The sequence below is a fragment of the Oratosquilla oratoria genome, chromosome 9 (assembly GCF_046742065.1).
Source record: "Oratosquilla oratoria isolate Oo_2021 chromosome 9, ASM4674206v1, whole genome shotgun sequence".
In the NCBI taxonomy this organism is placed as follows: Eukaryota; Metazoa; Arthropoda; class Malacostraca; order Stomatopoda; family Squillidae; genus Oratosquilla; species Oratosquilla oratoria.
The window spans coordinates 52560056-52565055 of record NC_134785.1 but is presented as its reverse complement, the minus strand read 5'-3'; positions in this window follow the sequence as shown (position 1 = coordinate 52565055).

The following is a 5000-nucleotide window of genomic DNA, read 5'->3' as shown; positions in this document are numbered from 1 at the left end:
TATCACACCCAGTCCTCACCGTACAAACTATTCACCATCTGCGCCTCTATTCCGCGTGGTCTGCACGAGAAATCGTGTATAATATTTTTCACGTCTTTTCTCTTTTCTATGCCAAAGCATACACATGTTTCTTTTTTGGACAAAATTTCTTTTCCTTTCTAACTTTCAAACTACATCTCACTTCTAATGACTTCTCACGAAAATTCATTCGTTGTTCCTACCTTTCTCTACAGTTATGTTTTTTTTTCCATTATTCTCAAAAATAAAATAAATAAAAATTTAAATAAAACCAGTTTGGAGAACAAACTGTTTTTAGAAGAGATTAATTTATCATAGGCCATCAGAAATCAAGGTTTTGACTGATCAAGAAAGCAATAGATTGAAAGAAACCCTCAAAATTAGCTTATGCACATAATAAGATCTGTGACTCAGTAAAACAAATGGTAATACTGAACTCAAAACGAAAATAAGGTGTAAATTACCAAGGAGGACCATGTCGACAGGAGACCGTTTGGTCCACAACTATGTCGGAAATACAATCTCATTTCTCATTTCCTTTAAGATTCTTGGATGCCAACCGTCAGGTTGAGGTCTCGGAAACAGACCGAGGAAGCTGAGGTCTCGGGAAAAGGCCGAGGAAGCTGAGGTCTCCGGAGCAGACCCAGAAAGCTGAGGCTCTCCGGAGCAGACCTAGGAAGCTGAGGTCTCGGAAGTAGACCGAGGATGCTGAGGTCTCGAGAGTAAACCGAGGAAGCTGAGGTCTCGGGAGTAGACCGAGGATGCTGAGGTCTCAGGAGTAGACCGAGGAAGCTGAGGTCTCGGGAGTAGACCGAGGATGCTGAGGTCTCGGGAGAAGACCGAGGAAGCTGAGGTCTCGGGAAAAGACCAAGGAAGATGAGGTTTCGAGAGAAGACCGAGGAAGCTGAGGTCTCGGGAGAAGACCCAAGAAGCTGAGTCTCGGGAGAAGACCCAGGAAGCTGAGGTCTCGGGAGAAGACCGAGGATGCTGAGGTCTCGGGAGCAGACCCAGGAAGCTGAGGTCACAGAGCAGACTGAGGAAGCTGGGGTCTCGGAAGCAGACCCAGGAAGCTGAGGTCGTGGGAGCAGACCGAGGAAGCTAAGGTCTCGGGAGTAGACCGAGGAGGCTGAGGTCTCGGGAGTAGACCGAGGAAGCTGAGGTCTCGGGAGAAGACCCAGGAACCTGAGGTCTCGGGAGCAGACCGAGGAAGCTGAGGTCTCGAGAACAGACCCATGAAGCTGAGGTCTCGGGAGAAGTCCCAGAAAACTGAGGTCTCGGGAGAAGACCGAAGAAGCTGAGGTCTCGGGAGAAGACCCAGGAAGCTGAGGTCTCGGGAGAAGACCCAGGAAGCTGAGGTCTCGGGAGAAGACCCAGGAAGCTGAGGTCTCGGGAGCAAACCAAGGAAGCTGAGGTCTCAGGAGCAGACCAAGGAAGCTGAGGTCTCGGAAGAAGACTCAGGAAGCTGAGGTCTCGTGAGCAGACCGAGGAAGCTGAGGTCTCAGGAGAAGACCGAGGAAGCTGAGGTCTCGGGAGAAGACCCAGGAACCTGAGGTCTCGGGAGCAGACCGAGGAAGCTGAGGTCTCGGGAGAAGACCCAGGAAGCTGAGGTCTCGGGAGCAGACCCAAGAAGCTGAGGTCTCGGGAGAAGACCGAGGAAGCTGAGGTCTCGGGAGAAGACCCAGGAAGCTGAGGTCTCGGGAGAAGACCCAGGAAGCTGAGGTCTCGGGAGAAGACCGAGGAAGCTGAGGTCTCGGGAGAAGACCCAGGAAGCTGAGGTCTCGGGAGTAGACCGAGGATGCTGAGGTCGCGGGAGAAGACCGAAGAAGGTGAGGTTTCGAGAGTAGACCGAGGAAGCTAAGGTCTCGGGAGCAGACCGAGGAAGCTGAGGTCTCAGAACTGGACCGAGGAAGCTGAGGCCTCGGGAGAAGACCGAGGAAGCTGAGGTCTTGGGAGAAGACCGAGGAAGCTGAGGTCTCTTTAATAGACCGAGGAAGCTCAGGTCTCGGGAACAGACCGAGAAAGCTGAGGTCTCGTTAACAGACTGAGGAAGCTGAGGTCTCGGGAAATGACCGAGGAAGCGGAGGTCTTGGGAAAAGACCGAGGAACCTGAGGTCTCGGGAGCAGACCGAGGAAGCTGAGGTCTCGGGAGTAGACAGAAGAAACGGAGGTCTCGAGAACAGACTGAGGAAGCGGAGGTCTCGGGAGATGACCGAGGAAGCTGAGATCTCGGGAGAAGACCGAAAAAGCTGAGGTCTCCGGAGAAGACCGAGGAAGCTGAGGTCTCGGGAGAAGACTGAGGAAGCTGAGGTCTCGGGAACAGACCGAGGAAGCTGAGGTCTCGGGAGAAAACCGAGGAAGCTGAGGTCTCGGGAGAAGACCGAGGAAGCTGAGGTCTCGGGAACAGACCGAGGAACCTAAGGTCTCGGGAGAAGGTCAAGGAAGCTGAGTCTCGAGAGAAGACCGAGGAAGCTGAGGTCTCGGGAGAAGACCGAGGAAGCTGAGGTCTCGGGAGAAGACCGAGGAAGCTGAGGTCTCGGGAGCAGACCGAGGAAGCTGAGGTCTCGGGAGCAGACCGAGGAAGCTGAGGTCTCGGGAGAAGACCGAGGAAGCTGAGGTCTCGGGAGAAGACCCAGGAAGCTGAGGTCTCGGGAGAAGATCGAGGAAGCTGAGGTCTCGGGAGCAGACCGAGGAAGCTGAGGTCTCGGGAGAAGACCGAGGAAGCTGAGGTCTCGGGAGAAGACCGAGGAAGCTGAGGTCTCGGGAGAAGACCGAGGAAGCTGAGGTCTCGGGAGAAGACCGAGGAAGCTGAGGTCTCGGGAGAAGACCGAGGAAGCTGAGGTCTCGGGAGAAGACCGAGGAAGCTGAGGTCTCGGGAGCAGACCGAGGAAGCTGAGGTCTCGGGAGTAGACCGAGGAAGCTGAGGTCTCGGGAGAAGACCCAGGAAGCTGAGGTCTCGGGAGCAGACCCAAGAAGCTGAGGTCTCGGGAGAGAACCGAGGAAGCTGAGGTCTCGGGAGAAGACCGAGGAAGCTGAGGTTTCGAGAGAAGGCCGAGGAAGCTGAGGTCTCGGGAGAAGACCGAGGAAGCTGAAGTCTCAGGAACAGACCGAGGAAGCTGAGGTCTCGGGAACAGACCGAGGATGCTGATATCTCGGGAACAGACCGAGGAAGCTCAGGTCTCGGGAGAAGACCGAGGAAGCTGAGGTCTCGGGAGAAGACTGAGGTAGCTGAGGTCTCGGGAGCAGACCGAGGAAGCTGAGGTCTCGGGATCAGATCGAAGAATATGAGGTCTCCGGAACAGACCGAGGAAGCTGAGGTCTCTAGAGTAGGCCAAAGAAGCTCAGATCTCGGAAGAAGATCGAGGAAGCTGAAGTCTCGGGAGCAGATCGAGCAAGCTGAGGATATCGGGAGAAGACCGAGAAAGCTGAGGTCTTGGGTGAAGACCGAGGAAGCCGAGGTCTCGGGAGAAGGCCGAGGAAGCTGAGGTTTCGGGAGAAGACCGAAGAAGCTGAGGTCTCGGGAGAAGGCCGAGGAAGCTGAGGTTTCGGGAGAAGACCGAAGAAGCTGAGGTCTCGGGGGAAGACCGAAGAAGCTGAGGTCTGGGGAGAAGACCAAAGAAGCTGAGGTCTCGGGAGAAGAATGAGGAAGCTGAGGTCTCGGGAGAAAACCAAGGAAGCTGAGGTCCCGGGAGCAGACCGAGGAAGCTGAGGTCTCGGGAGAAGACCGAGGAAGCTGAGGTCTCGGGAGCAGACCGAGGAAGCTGAGGTCTCGGGAGAAGACCGAGGAAGCTGAGGTCTCGGGAGAAGACCGAGGAAGCTGAGGTCTCGGGAGCAGACCGAGGAAGCTGAGGTCTCGGGAGAAGACCCAGGAAGCTGAGGTCTCGGGAGAAGACCCAGGAAGCTGAGGTCTCGGGAGAAGACCGAGGAAGCTGAGGTCTCGGGAGCAGACCAAGGAAACGGAGGTCTTAGAAGAGGACTGAGGAAGCTGAGGTCTCGGGAGTAGACCGAGGAGGCTGAGGTCTTGGAAGAAGACCGAGGAAGCTGAGGTCTCGGGAGAAGAACGAGGAAGTTGAGGTCTCGTGAGCAGACCGAGGAAGCTGAGGTCTCGGGAGAAGACCAAGGAAGCTGAGGTCTCGGGAGAAGACCCAAGAAGCTAAGGTCTTGGGAGTATACCGAGGAAGCTGAGGCCTCGGGAGAAGACCCAGGAAGCTGAGGTCTCGGGAGAAGACCCAGGAAGCTGAGGTCTCAGAACTGGACCGAGGAAGCTGAGGCCTCGGGAGAAGACCGAGGAAGCTGAGGTATCGGAAGTAGACCGAGGAAGCTGAGGCCTCGGTAGTAGACCGAGGATGCTGAGGTCTCTTGAGCAGACCGACGAAACTAAGGTCTCGGGAGAAGACCCAGGAAGGTGAGGTCTCGGGAGCAGACCGAGGAAGCTGAGGTCTCGGGAGAAGACCCAAGAAGCTGAGGTCTCGGGAGCAGACCGAGGAAGCTGAGGTCTCGGGAGAAGACCGAGGAAGCTGAGGTCTCGGGAGAAGACCCAGGAACCTGAGGTCTCGGGAGAAGACCCAGGAAGCTGAGGTCTCGGGAGAAGACCCAAGAAGCTGAGGTCTCGGGAGAAGACCGAGGAAGCTGAGGTCTCGGGAGAAGACCCAGGAAGCTGAGGTCTCGGGAGAAGACCCAGGAAGCTGAGGTCTCGGGAGAGAACCGAGGAAGCTGAGGTCTCGGGAGAAGACCGAGGAAGCTGAGGTCTCGGGATCAGATCGAGGAAGCTGAGGTCTCGGGAGAAGACTGAGGAAGCTAAGGTCTCGGGAACAGACCGAGGAAGCTGAGGTCTCGGGATCAGATCGAGGAAGCTGAGGTCTCGGGAGCGGACCGAGGAAGCTGAGGTCTCGGGAGAAGACCGAGGAAGCTGAGGTCTCCGGAGAAAACCGAGGAAGCTGAGGTCTCGGGAGAAGACCGAGGATGCTGAGGTCTCGGGAGCAGAC